Consider the following 14,215-nt stretch of genomic DNA (forward strand, 5'->3'; position numbering starts at 1 on the left):
ATCCCACCGAGGCTTCTGCACCAGCCTGAGGATGAGAAGGTGGCCTTGGTGAGCCACCCTGACCCTGGGCATCACCTCTGGGTGACAGAGAGAGTAAGGTCCCAAGGTGCCACAAGAAACAGCCTCTCCAGGGAGGGAGCTGGGCCTTGAGGGCAGCGGGACTCACCTGGGGCGGCCCCTGCTTTTGGATTAGTGACCAATACTCAGCAGACCGTCCACCTAGGGGAACACCAGGGAGCAATGCTCTGCGAGAGCGCCACTGGGGCCGGATGGAGCGCGACCAGAGCCCCCCTGGGAGGGCAGCCACCCCACTGGGCCGCATGGCTCAGCACCACAGGCCCCTTCTACCCGTCCACGCTCTGCAGGCGGAGGCTCTCCGCCCTCATTCAGTGTCTGCGGCTTTCCCACAGCTCTCTCTGCATGGGGCTGCTCACGGACATGTCCAGCCCCTGCAGGAGGACTCCTGGCAGTCTCCGGCCAGGGTCACTGTGAACGAGGCGGGGGTGGCCACTTGCCTGTCTCCGAGTGGCCGTTGGGCAGGTCTCTGTCAGTCACAAACCTGGGAGTGGGACTGCAGGGTTCCTGAAGAACGTGACAAACACCTCAAAGAACCCTGTGGACAGTGTCCAGTGCAAATCACAGGCTCCTTCTCAGGCCAGTTTCTCTTGTCCCTTCCCCATGGACATGGACCCTCCTGGCCTGCAGTCCCCCTGCTGCAATCCATCCTGCTGGCCAGCCTGATATTGTGCTCTCTAGAAGGTGAAGCTGGCCGTGTGGCTGAAATGACCACCCTGGCCTCTGCAGCTGGGAAGCAGCCTCAGGACTGCCGAACACCACTGTGGCAATGCCAATCCCATCCAGGGCCCTGGGCACCCAGTTGTGCCTCAGGGGTGCACCCCACCTGGTCACAGTGGCCTCAGGACCCTTCATGACCTCCCACCCCCGCTGCCTCCAACCACTGCCTTGGTGTTGGCCTCCCCTCAGGCAGGGGAGCCCCAGGCTCCAGCCCCGGGACTTCACCCCATTTCTAGGCTCCCTGCCTCCCTCCTCGGGCGTGGTCACCGTGAGGTCACTCACCCTCAGAACCTTTCTCCACACAGCCAGTGCATCTCCGAGGTCCATGTGTGGCTGTGCCCCCAGGCTGACGAGGCCGTGAATGCCGAGGTCAGCAGGAATTGGAGGGACCATCGTCACAGGAGGACGTCCCACGCCCTCAAGGACTCAGCTTCCCAGTGCCAGGGCGTCTGGCCCCTTCTGCCCAGAGCCTGCCCACAGCCTCAGGGGCGGGCAGCATCGGGTCCTGCCCGGCTCCCCAGCCAGGACGCGAACACCCAAGGCTAGGCCAGGACTGGGCCCTGACTCCTGCTTCAGGAAACGGAGACCACCCATCCCTGGACCTCCCTGCCCCTCTCAGGCCCACACCCCCCTGCTGCCAGGCCCCACACCTTGACGCCAGGGTGGGCGGGGCTCCGTGGGGGTCCTGGGGAGGCCTCACCCCTTCCTCATGGGCCCCTTCATGCCCAGAAGAGCAGGAGAACAAGTCCCGGAGGCAGGGGGTGTCAGACCACGCACCTGGCACCCCCTGGCCTGCCACCAGACCCTGTCCAGGTCCAGGACACAACTGCCCCCAGCAGAGCCATCGGGAGCACCGCTGGGGACAGGCAGGCCACAGGCCAAGCTGCCACCCCTGCCCAGGACAACTGGCACACATGCCAGGCCGTGGGCCGGTACCAGTGAAGGGGCTGCCTGGTCTGGAGGATGACCTGCCCATCTCCTCACCTGTGTCCAGATTGTCCACACCTGGGGAGAAAGGAAGGGGTCAGCATGTCTTCTGAGCTGTCCCAGCCCTGCCCCAGCTAGACTCCCTGTGCAGGAACCCCAGGCCAGGTCTGGGCCACGGGCAGCCCAGCGCTGGGTCATTACATCTCTACCCCCTGGGGTCTGGGTGGTCCCCAGCCCCAGCCCACCCCAGTCCGCCTGCACCTCCACCTGAATCCAAGAGGCACAGAACTAACGCAGCTGGCCAGGGGAGGGGGCTGCCCTGCCCACCCTGGGTCGGCAGTGACCCCAATCACATGTCCTCCCCCAAGCTGGGGGTATGACCAACAGGGTCTTTGTCCACTCTGGGGGCTGGGTTGGGGACACAGCTGGGCAACAACAGGGAGAAGGGTACAAGGACAGGCAGCCGTATGGGGGCCATGGGGGATTCCGGCACCAGGGTCAGCCTGGCCTGGATAGGAGCCTCTCCTGCCTCCAAGCCGGCCTGGCCCTCCCTCTCACTAGGGCAGCGGGTAGGGGTAGGGAGCGCTTCCTACTTCTGCCTCCACAGAGCAGATCTTCAGCCAGCAAGACAACTGGGTGGGCATATTTTGAGCACCTGCTGAATACAGCACAATACTGATGCTTGTCCTCCAGTCCCCAGCCCTGGGGGCTCAGAGGAGCTCAGAGACAGTGGGCGCCCGGCAGGGGAGCCACAGCCCTGCCTGCTGGACACCAGCTCCCGGCTCCCTGCTCCAGCCTCCCCCTGGTCCAAGCCCGCAGCAGGGGAAGCCTGCCCTGAACCCCACCCAGCTCTCTAGGGGAGCAGTGGAGCCTGTGGGGCTGCGTCCCCACAGCCAGATCAGCAAGGGGAGTGGGGACAGAGAGACAGAGACAGGCAGGGAGAGAGACCGGGAGGGAGAGAGACAGAGACGGGGAGAGGGAGAGAGAGGCAGGGAGGAGAGGGAGGGACACAGAGAGGCAGGCAGAAGGAGAGGGCGGCAGAGTCAGAGGAAGAGGGAGAGGGACAGGGAGGAGGGGACGAAGGCGGGGACAGGAGAGGACAGGCCTGGTCCTCAGCACCACTTAGCCCGACTGTTGAAGGATTCCTGTGATTGGGCTCAGGGGAAGCCATAAATCTCAATAACCATCGGCCCAAGTTTTCCAGCCTCCTTGAATCAACAGACATAATTTCATTGGCCGACCGAGGATCCCAGAGGGCCTTCTGATAAAAAGCCACTTCTTCAAAACATCAAACCCAAGTTACTGTGCCTCTCAAGCCACCCGGGGTCAGGATCGCGAGAGGGTCGAGTCTGAGGCAGGGGCAGGCTGCAGTGGGTGGCCAGGGAGGGCCTGCTCATAGACTGCAGGTGCTGGGGCCCTTTGTGGCCTCCTTGAATGTGACACCACCAGCCGGAAGAGACCGTCCCAGCTCTGCTGGGTCACCACTGGAGCGGAGTGCTCACTCCCACCGGGGCCAGCCTTCCCTTGGGCTGTGGACAATGCTTCTCAGGCTCCTTCTGAATCCTGGGAACCCCCAGGGATGCTCTCACAGCAAGGTGGTGGCTCGGCCACCCACCCAGAGCCACCCAAAGGGAATGCAGCCAAGGCGGATCTGAGCCCAGGGCACAGGGTCCCAGCCTGGGTGGGAGGCTCCACGCTGGAAAACTGTCCTTGAAGGAAGCAGAGGCAGCTTCAGGGACCCTCCCTCACAGAGGGGGACACCAAGGCCCTGGAGGACTCTTGCACAGGGACGCAGGGAGACAGAGCCCAGCAGGACGAGGACATGGGCTCCAGACTGTTCCAGAGAGACACCTCGCTCGGCAGCCCTTCCCGGGGCACAGGACACCCAGGAGAAGAGCAGAGGAGGCCTGGCTTGGGGGACGCCCCTGTCCTGGAGATGCTGTCTGGACCCAGGGTGCACGTCCCTGGCCTGCATGCCGAGCACCAGCGCAGCGCCCGCAGACACAGTGAGAACCAGGGACACACCCAGTCGCCCCCACCCTCCTCAGTGGGCCTGGGAGACGCTGGGTGCCTCTGAACATCCCGGCTCCTCCTCAGCCCACAGGCCTCAGGACGCCCAGCACCTCCCAGCACCCGGCATCCTGAGCCCTGGTGGTTCACGCTGAAGCCACGGGACCCCTACTCATGTGATCCCTGAGCATCTGAGGCCCCCAGGTGCTGGGCTCAGGGGAGACGGAGGTGAACAGGTTCTGGTGCTGAGCCAGGAGGGGCAGGTCCGTCCGTGGGCAGCTTTGATGCTATGTGGCAGGGACTTGGTCAGGTCCGGTCCAGACTGGGGGGTCAGGGAGGGCTGTCTGGAAGCAGTGGCATCTGGTGGGACACCAGGGATAGCAGCTGTGCAGATGCCACTGATGCACCTGCGGACAGAGCTGCCCACTTCCAAGGGGCTGGGACAAGCACCTTGGGGAGTCCGTCCCAGCGGCTGGGTCCCTCTGTGCCCTGCCTGGGACTGTGCACTCAAGGCCCGTGTGGGGACAGACTGCACGACCCAAAGGCAGAGACTGAGCAAGCGAAGGAGTCGGTGGGCCAGAGAGTGGACGAGGGATGGAAGAGGGCGGAGAGCAAACCCAGAGTCAGGGCAACCTCATCCAGACCCCCAGGGGTCACTGGGGGCCAGCACAGTCAGGAGACCGGAAAGGCCAGCCTCTCCCAAGAGGGGAGAGGGCAAGGCTGTGCCCCACGCAGCCATGGCATCCTGGGGGCTGCCCTCAGAGTGGGCTGGGCCTCTACTCCCCTCCTGTCATCTCCCTCTCCACTCAGACCAAGCCCAGTGGGCACCTCTGCCCAGGCAGACGGCTGACGTGAGGATGGCCTTTTGGAAGGCCTGTCTGCTGGAAGCTGGGACATTCCTGAGTGAGTGCAGCCCTGCCTGAGGCCTGCAGAGCAGTGGCCAGTTCTGTGAGGCAGATCGTGACGGCTCACATCTGGGAAGAGCACCCCATGCCGACCACACTAGGGCAACCCCTCCTGGGTGCAGGCTCTCCTCCACCCTGATGGCGAGGCTGGGCCCTCCACTTCCCAAAGGCTGTCCTCTTTGACTCCCCAAAGATGCCACCAACTATGGATGTTTCTCTAAGTACCCACAGGAAGGAAACCCAGGAACCCCTTCAACAAAGCCCTGAAGCCTGAGGGTTGCAAACCCGTCCTCTGTGCTTCCCGTCAGACTGTGCGGCAGGGCAGAGGGTGTGGGTGCACACGCACCTGTATGCAGATGGGGAGTCCTTCCTTCATCCAGCTCAGGGAAGGAGAAATCTTGCCCCCGAGTGCTCACCCTCCCACCTGGTTTGGGAAACTGCCCCGAGGAGCCAGCCCTGCTTTCCAGTGAGAAGGACCCTGTGAGTGGCAGCTCAGCCCTCAACATCGCAGGACACGCAGACTCTGGGGAGGCAATAAGGCACAAGGTCTCTCATCCGGCCGGGCAGACATTCCCCTCCCACAGAAGAGGCTCAGGGGCTCCTAGGAAGGCTGCAGTTTCCCATCCACACTGCACTGGAGGAGGCTGGGGACACAGCCCAAAGTCAAGCCCTGGCCTGGCGTGTGAAGGCCCCGCGCTTGATCTCCAGCATGCAAAGCAATACATAAATAAAATAAATACAATGAACTATCTACCCTACTGCCCTCCCATCCGCACATCCACCCCCCACCCACCCACCCACCCTTCTGTGCGACTGTCCATCCACCCACCCACCCATCATCCATGCACCAACTCATGCACTTTCCCATCCACCCCTCCATCCACCCACCCGTTCCCCCACCAACCCGTCCTGTCCACCTGTCCATTCACTCGCACACCCATTCAGAAAGTAAAGACACACAAGATGATTAAACCGGCCAGGGGCACAGACATTCTGCACAGCTGGACCGTGACCAGGGGCCATGTGTGTTCATGTAGTGGCCAGCCCTGGCCACATTGTGGGGCTTCCTGTAGAGCCCTGCCAGGCCTCCCCACTGTTCCTGTTGCGTGTTTGGGGGGACGGCTGGCGGAATTCCCTTCATGATCCCCCAGGGTCCTCCCAGCCCAGCAGCTGCCCCAAGTGGACCTGTGTGTGAGACCTGGCACCTCCTGAGGACAATTCTTGAGCTTGGGAAAGATGTCCTATGCTGTCCCCAGGCCCAGGAGTCCCTGCACCTGGATGGGGAGGGGGCTATCCAGACTTGGCTCCGGGAAACCCAGGAGCCCTTGGAAAGGCACAGCCCAGCGCCACCCTGCATTTCGCCTTTCTTCAAGGGGCCAGCACAGGGCTCATGGGGCACCCTGGGAGGTGGAGCTACCGGCCCATTACCTTTCAAAACAGTCACTCAAAAACCTGTCTGTTGGAGAAGCTCCCAGCCATGGCCAGAGGTCACAACCTTGACCCTCAGCCCTAGGCACAGGAGACCACATTTCCAAGCACAGCTTAATGTTTAACCTCCCACGGGGCGTCCCGCCCAAACATTATCTTTGTGCCAACTAGACAGTTCAGAGGAGCAGACCTGGATCTCCCCAGCCTGGGACAAATGTCCACCCACTTCTGCCCACGAGGTTCTCGGCTTGCCCAGCCCAGGGTTGGGGTTAGGAGCCATCCTGTCTCACCAGCTCCCAGGGGTGGGGACCTGTGGGGGTGCAGCAGGGGCTCCAGGTCAACCCCTCCCCTGCTGGTGGTTTTACCCCCTGCTGCAGAGGGGCCCCCCTGAAGCCTGCCCAAGTCCTGCCCCCACGGTGTCAGCACCCACCTGCCAGGCCCTGCTGTGGCTCTGGGGACAGCCACACCAACCTTCCTGGCCAGTCTTCCTAAAGCGGGTCTGGCACAGGACTGGGGTGCAGTGGTGATGCCCAGACGCACGGGGTGGGTGGGGAGCCTGGAGGGAGAAGAGCAGGCGCTTCCCGGAGCGGACACCTGCTCTGGGTGAGGGCCGTGTCCACCAGGCCTCCGTGGGGAAACACCTGGAGCTGTCCCGAAGGGGCCCCTGCCCACCAACACCCTGTTTGAGGGTCACCGTGACATTAACTCCCTGGCACCACCAGCTGGCCTCATCTGCAGCCAAAGAAATGCAGAAAGCCAAGCGTGGACCCGGGGCAGGGCGGCCCCATCCACCACACACACGCACGCGCGTGCGCGCACACACGCATGCGCACTGGGGCCTCCACACCCGGTCAGCCCTGACCCCACAAAAGTTGGCCACAGACATGCTCCAGGAGCAGGGAGCTCCCTGAGGGTCATCCTGGGCTAGCCAGGTTGGGGCACTTGCTGGCCTCCGAGTGCCCAGGTGGTGGGCCTTCTGTAGGAGTGGGGTCACGGGCAGAGGCTGGGTGCAGCGTGGTGTCCGTGGCCCAGGGTGAGCCCCACTGAGGCCCCTGGGATGCGGAGCGTAGAGAGCTGGTGCCCAGTCTGACCTGCACAGGGGCGGGCTTGCCCAGGGTTGATGGCAACAGGCCTCCAGCGCCTTCATGACAACAGGCTGGGGTGTCCCAGGACAGCACAGGACAGACTCTGCCTGCCCCCAGTGCTTTTCCAGGTGTCCGCGTCCACCATGCTGACTAGGGCTCACTCCAGGGAAGGATCCACAGCCCACGACCTGAGTCTGCCCCCAGCTCGGCAGTTGACCCAGGCAGTTCCAGGAAGGGAAGACAGCCCTGTAGCACCTCCCGGCCCCCAAGGGCCACTGTGGGCCCTCAGTGGGCAGACGCCCCAGCCTGGCACAGCATCGGCTTCTCTGGGTGGGGATCAGGGTGGCATAAAACCAGTGTGTGCAAAGAGCTGAAGGAAAATGAGATGGAGGGCCCAGCCCGGGTCCTGCTTTATGCACTTCTGGGTTGGGAAGTTTGTAAGATTGCTTTTAGGGTTTTGACTAATGCGAATCTTAAGGACTTTTTTAAACACATCTAATCCACCCAGTCTTGCTCCTCTCAAAAAAGTAAATAAATAAATAAATCACGCCTCACTGGGGAGCACCGGGGTCTGGAAGGCTCTGCCAAGCTCCCGGGCAGCCCCCAGGCACACTAGGGCTGTGGCCACCACAGCATCCTGCGGGCTCCATAGCTCTGGCCTCGGTGGCAAGCTGAACTGGGCGCTGACCGTCCAGCTGGGCAGAAGTTTCTGGCAAGCAGGCCAGCTCTGCTTTTGAGGACGCCTGAGTCCGCAGGGAGCAGGTGCTCCCAGGGTCTGGCCGGAGGAGCAGGGGGCAGGGCGGGGAGGGGCAGGGCCTCCACCTCTGGGGTCTTGGATTTTATTTCCTGTATTGGATGGAAGCTCGGAGGCAGGGAGGAGGCAGGAGCCCCATGACAGGAGAGAGCGTCTGCACCCCTGTCCTGGCAGGCACAGCACAGTGTGGCCATGCTGAGGCCCGGGCCACCCCTCCCTTGATACGCACGGCCAGTGTGAGAAGCACCCAGAGGACTGTCCCCAGTGTCACCCACCCTGCCAGAGCTCTGCCGGCTGATTCCTCCTAGATTCAAAGGCAACACAGCCAAAGAGCTGGATTCCAAAACCTCGCTGCTCTGAGCCTCGATTCCCTGCTGTAAAGTGGAGATGTTGACAATTCTGACTGGTCACAAGACCAGTGCAAGTGTCAGGCAGGCATCAGGGCCAGAGCTGTGCCTGGCCTTCAGGGTGCATGGCAGAGAGAAAGGTCTGGGTTGGTCCCTGGTCACAGTGGCCACATCTGTAATCCTAGCAACTCTGGAGGCTGAGGCAGGAGGATTGCAAATTTGAGGCCAGCCTGGGCAACTCCGTGAGAATCTGTCTCAATATAAATTAAAACTAGAAAGGGCTGGGGGTGTAGCGCAGTGACACAGCACCCTTGGGTTCAGTCCCCAGTATATTTTTTAAAAAATGAAGTCCCTCTTGGTAGCACCGTTTTGTCTTTTCGTGTTCGCAGTTCACAGCAACCCAGCTGAGGCCATGAGGTCCCTGGAGTCCCAGGGCCTCAGAGCACCCTCGTGGTCTGTGTGGCCACGGGGACAGCAGATGAAAGCTGGGGACAGTAAATAAGCCCGAGGTGAATGAGGTGAAGCGTTCACCTTTGGCCCCATGCGCCGGCCTTATCTCCCCCCCCCCACCTGCCCTTGGTCTGTTTGCCTACATTAGGACTGATGGACAGTAGGACAAACACAGCCCAGTGGCCACTGGCCAAGGGGCCCTGAGGACACGGCCTGGACAGAAACAGGGTAGGGAAGGGTCAGAGCCCAGAGCCTGGGCCTGTGGTGAGCCAGGTGGGTGCCAGGCCTTGAGGGAGGCCACAGCCCGGCACCCATGCACCGAGAAACAGGGACCCAGGGACGGGCTGGTACAGATGCTGCCCACCGCACGGCACCATCAGAAGCAGGCCAGACCCCGGGCCCACTGCCTGCTCCCTCCCCCTGCGTGTGGTAGGGAACCCACAGCGCGGGGCCCAGGCTGTGCTCTGGGCCACTCTGTCCACCACGGATCTTCTCTCTACCAGCCACAGCCTCCGGGAAACATCCAAGAAAACCAAGACCCATGCCTACCCTCTGGCCACCAGGGAACACCTGGGTCAGGGCGCGAAGGGCGGGAAGGAGGATGGCTCACAGAGGCCTAACTCGAGGACCCAGGCATGTGGCTCGTGGGGTCTGCAGGAGAGGGACAACCCCGGGGTGGGGGGGCATGAGTGAGCCGCAGCACCAGGGTGGAGGGGACGGTGGGGCCTGGCCCAGAAAGCCCGAGTCCCTGGGCTGCCTGGCCAGTATTACAGAGGGTCTCAGGGCCCTCAGCCCCGGCGCCTGCAGCCGGTGTGTCAGCTCAGTCAACAGCTGGCACCCTACCTGCCTGGCCACCACCCTCCTGTGACTGCAGGCAGGATCCTGTCCAGCAGGAGCCCCGTCTTCCTGACCCGGCCAGCCTGGGACACCTGGGACGCCCCTCTCACCTGCCTGGGGACCCCACCCAGGTCCTGGCTCACCTCAGCCCCCACCCTAGTGGTCAGTATCTCAGTGGGGCCGTGGCCCCTCCCCTCCCCCCGCGGTCCTTCCTGAAGGAGGACGGAGATGACCAGGGGCCTCCTCCCTGTGCCTTCACCCAACAGGGGTGGACCTGGCACCTGGTACTTTCTATCTCGGAACTGGCCTGAGGACGTCCTGGCCAGCAAAGCAGGCGGAGTCCCGTCCCCTGGAGCCTACGGCCGGGGCTTCGACCACGCAGGACCCAGTGCTGGACGGCTGAGGCCTTTGCTCTGCTAGCTCCGCCCCTCGAGGAACTGCTTTATAGACAGGCCTCAGCTTCCTTTGAGAACCCACAGAAGAAAAGGGCCTTAGAGGCAAGGACTCGCTTCCTCTTTTATTTATTTTTTATTTTTCAATATTTTTTTAGTTGTTGAGGGACCTTTATTTATTTATACGCAGAGCTGAGAATCAGCCCAGTGCCTCACACGTGCCAGGCAAGTGCGCTCCTGCTGAGTCACGGCCCAGCCCTCGCTTCCTCTTTTTTAATTTTTTTGAATTTTTTTTTTAGTTGGAGATGGACATAATACCTTTATTTTTTTTTTTTTTTTTAATGTGGTGCTGAGGATCAAACCCAGTGCCTCACACATGTGAGGCAAGCGCTCTGCCACTGAGCCATAATCTCAGCCCCTCACTTCCTCTTTTACAAAGAAACAGCTGATAAATCTGTTCGGGGCCACGAAAACCAGTCCTGTGGGGGATCTTGACACGTCCTTTTATTGGCAAAACTAAAAATCCCACTGTGCTTTCATTTCTTGCTGTGGCTACCAGGAAGCTCAGACTCACATTAAGGGACCAATGACAAGCACTGGCCCCTCTCTGGCTCCTGAGGTCATGTTCTTCCCCCTCCCTCTAGATTATCCCCAAACCTTCTGCTCTATTTCCGTGTTCCAGTTCTGGGTTTGGGAATGCATTATTTTTCAGATTGGCAACAGGTTCACAGAAAGTATCTAATTTGTACTATGCTCAGCCACTTAACGTTGGGTAAAAAATAATTTCCAACTGTGTCCTACAGGCCTTTGAACAGTAACTGCCCCTTCCGGTGGACCCCCTGAGGACCCCTGAGGCCTGCACCTGGCCCCCTGACCCTGGCATCCCGAGGTTCACACTGAGGGCTGGCGTGGGAGGCAGAAACTTACCCCCCGGGGTCTTTGCCCCCTAAGTGCCTGGCTTTCGGGAAGCCCCTCCTGCCCCCAGCTGCGCACCTGGAATGTGCAGTTAGGGACTGCTCCTCACCAGGAGAAGAGTCTCCAGTAAGGGGGTGTGTCCCGTTCAGGACATCCCCTTCCTGACTCTGGCTGCACCTCACAGACTCAGACGACAGCCGGGGTGCTATCAGCCGAGACCCACAAGGACCAGGTTGGAGCGGGTGCCAGCTCTGCACACTAAACGGGAGCAAGGGACCATTTCCCAGGGGAGGTCTCTGGCTCCCACAGCTGGCCTTCAGCACCCGCCCACATGCCCCACCAGCCCAGCCCCACCCCAGGAGTGAGCAGGCCCCGGGACCTGTCCCTCGCACCCCTCCACGGTGCCCAGCCTGCATGCCCTGCCCAAGGCTCTGCTCACCCAGGACCTGCAGGTCCACGCAGTCATGAGCTGCAACTGGCAAACTCAGCCAAGGCAGGGAGCAGGCCAGCCCGAACAGGCCCCATGGGGAGCGTCCTGCCCAGCTCTGGGCTCCGAGCTGCGTTCTACCGGGCACCACCTCCGTGAATCCTTAAAAACATCCCCTCCCAGCTGCAAAGTGCAATAAAGCAGCATAATCAGTATTAATATTAGTTATTGTTATTGATTTCAGCTCTAAAGAATTGATTTTCAGTCTGGGCCCTTTTATGAGGCTCTTTGTGGAAGACAGATGGATGTGGCCCCCTCTGCTGGGGTCTTCGGCCAACTCCCAGGTGAGAGGAGACCCACCCAAAGTGAAGCAGGTTCCGAGGGTGGCCAGGGTGGGGATGCTGAGTCGCAACCTCTCCTCCTCTGCCCTTGACAATGAGCTAAGGCCAAGGTCCCAGAGGTTCCCACACACACAGCAGCACAGCCACAGACAGACCCCACTGACCCACCCTCAGGGTCATCCAGACCTGTGAAAGACAGGCCATACCCACCCCTGGCTCAGATGCTCTGCCCCACCCAGGACCCCTCATCCTCCACCCCTTCCTTCCAGAATCCTCATGATGGCCGCACTCTGGGCTCCGGGGCTGCTGGACTCCCACCCACCCTGAGCCACCATGGCCAGGCCTGGTGTCCTGGTACATGCAGAAACCAGCTCTGAGCCTGCTGTCGGAGGAATGAGTGACCACAAGCACCTCTGAGTGCCTGCTAGGTGCCAGGTACAGGACCCTAGGATGCCAGAGGATCATCCACATGACCTGGGGGGACTTAGATGGAGAAACCAAGGTCTGGGAGAGGGGAGTGATTGCCACCCCAGCTTCTCTATTGGCAGCCTGTGGCTCCACCCTGGAGGGGAGAGCAGAAGGGGGTGGGATCTTCTGATGGACAGCCAAAGCCCCGCCCTCCAGCCACTCCCAGAGAAGGAAGAGGAGCAGTCCTGCAGCCCTCCCCCGGCACCCCCCCGCCCCCTCCCCCTGCCTTCCCCCTCCTCTCTCAGATCCACTGCTCTGTGACCCCAATTGAGAATCTGCTATAGGTGGGTTTGAGAAAAGCCCAGGCTCATATTTCTGGTCGTCCCCAAACACTATCTTGCCAGTGACATAACACTGGGCTTCATCCACTCACTTCCTCAACCATCCGTTTGTTCCTTAGAAGATGTGCCAGGCAGTGGCACTACCGATGCCAACAAGGGCCAAAGTGACAAAGCCAGGCGTTTCATAATGTAGAGGGTTTAAGGGTATTTGTTTGTTTGTTTTGGTACCAGGGATTGAACTCAGGGGCACTCGACCACTGAGCCACACCGGCAGCCCTATTTTGTATTTTATTTAGAGACAGAGTCTCACTGAGTTGCTTAGGGCCTCGCTAAATTGCTGAGGCTGGCTTTGAACTCGAGATCCTCCTGCCTCAACCTCCCTAGCGACTGGGATTACAGGCGTGCACCACCACACTGGCTCATTTTTGTATTTTTGAGATAGGTCTCGCTAGTTACCCAGGCTGGTCTCTGATTCCTGGGCTCCAACCATCCTCCTGCCTTAGTCTCCAGAGTTCTGAGGCCCCAGGCCTGCACCACACGTCCACCCACCACAACGAAATTCACAGATCTCTAAAGGTATGGAGCAGGGCAAAGACTGGCTCTGACCCATGGCCCATGTGCTTGCTGCCCAGCTACACACATGTCCACACGGCAGATTCAGGTCCAGGAGCCACTTTGGGGTTCAAGGATCCTGTCATTGCTGTCACCCAGCTCCCCGGCCCAGCCCCACTCATCCTCCTGCACCAGGGCACCCTGAGAATCTGGAGGAGCCCAACACTTCCTGGGAAGCAGGTCAAGGTCAGGACTTAGGAGCCTGCAGCCCACCAGGGACCCCAGGGTTCCCGGGCAGAGCCTTAGGACCTGCTCACATCATGCCCCAGCATGGTGAACAGGGTCCCCAAGGTCACCCCTCCACAAGAGGCAAAGCTGAAATCCAGCCCCGGCTTCGTGTTTCCCAAGGCCCGGGTGGTTCTGGGTGAGGCGGCGGCTTCCCTCAGTAGTCCCTGGGGCTCGAGGAGAGAGCCTGGGCTGGGGCCTGGAGACTGAGGGCTGCTCCCGGGAGCCGGTGCAGGCGTTTGCCAGATGCGAAGGAAGCAAACTGGCTTGTTGCAGGGCCTGCTTGGTCCCAGCGATGTCCCCATGACACTTGCTCCGCCCAGAACCACCCTCTCACCCGCCTGATTTCCAAGCCCATTCCTTGAACACTGCACCCAGCTGGTGGCCACTGCCGGCTGCCCGAGTGGAGGGGTCTGCAGGTTTCTCTTCCCGCTGCAGCGGAGCTGAGAGAAGATCCCCTCCCCAGGGCAGGTGGGCTCCGTGCCCCTACCTCTGGATTCTGTTGAACTCACCTGCCCTGCTGCCAGACTGAACCAGCAGCAAGTGTCTCCCGTGGCCCGGGATCCTCGGTGCCCTGAGTGGCCCTTAAATTCTGCTCTGACTCAGCTAAAGGGGAGCCGGTGAGCCCAGCCCTCTGTCTCCTACAGGCAGGGCCCCTGTGTTATCTGGTATCATTGCTGCCAGATAGGACAGCCAGAAGCGCAGCACGTGTGACAGCCAGTGGACGCGTCCAGGGACTGTGAGAAGCAGGCAGGGACCTGGTCATGCAGGAGGGCCACCCCCGAACCATGGAGGGAGACTTCATGTAAGTGTAGACTCAAGCCCCCCTTGAGAGCGACACTGGGCCAAATGATTTAAATATTGTTTGGCCAATTACCAGCCTATAAATTAATTGTTCACAGCATGCAGAGGCGGCATCAGGGAGTGGAGAGGTAATTAGGCACAAGGCGCGGAACTCCCGCAGAAGAGGCATATTTTACACTTAAGTTATAATTAAACTTAGAGAAATCTCTTCC

At 60.8% G+C, this 14,215-nt stretch overlaps 1 long non-coding RNA gene across 4 annotated transcripts; it reads right to left on the bottom strand.

Annotated features, from left to right (window-relative positions):
* LOC107159241 lies at positions 1–13,922 on the bottom strand. 4 transcript variants are annotated; one of them, XR_007351294.1, is made up of 3 exons: positions 13,712–13,922; positions 1,078–5,160; positions 1–25 (listed from the first exon to the last, which is right to left on the bottom strand). It is a non-coding gene; the product is annotated as an uncharacterized LOC107159241 (long non-coding RNA). The 4 variants fall into 4 exon arrangements; XR_007351295.1 differs by lacking the exon at positions 1–25 and adding an exon at positions 32–219; XR_007351292.1 differs by lacking the exon at positions 1–25 and having other exon boundaries at positions 226–4,092; positions 4,984–5,160.
* Positions 13,923–14,215: the final 293 nt, after the last annotated feature.

This window comes from Marmota marmota, unplaced genomic scaffold (genome assembly GCF_001458135.2).
Source record: "Marmota marmota marmota unplaced genomic scaffold, marMar, whole genome shotgun sequence".
Classification (NCBI taxonomy): Eukaryota; Metazoa; Chordata; class Mammalia; order Rodentia; family Sciuridae; genus Marmota; species Marmota marmota.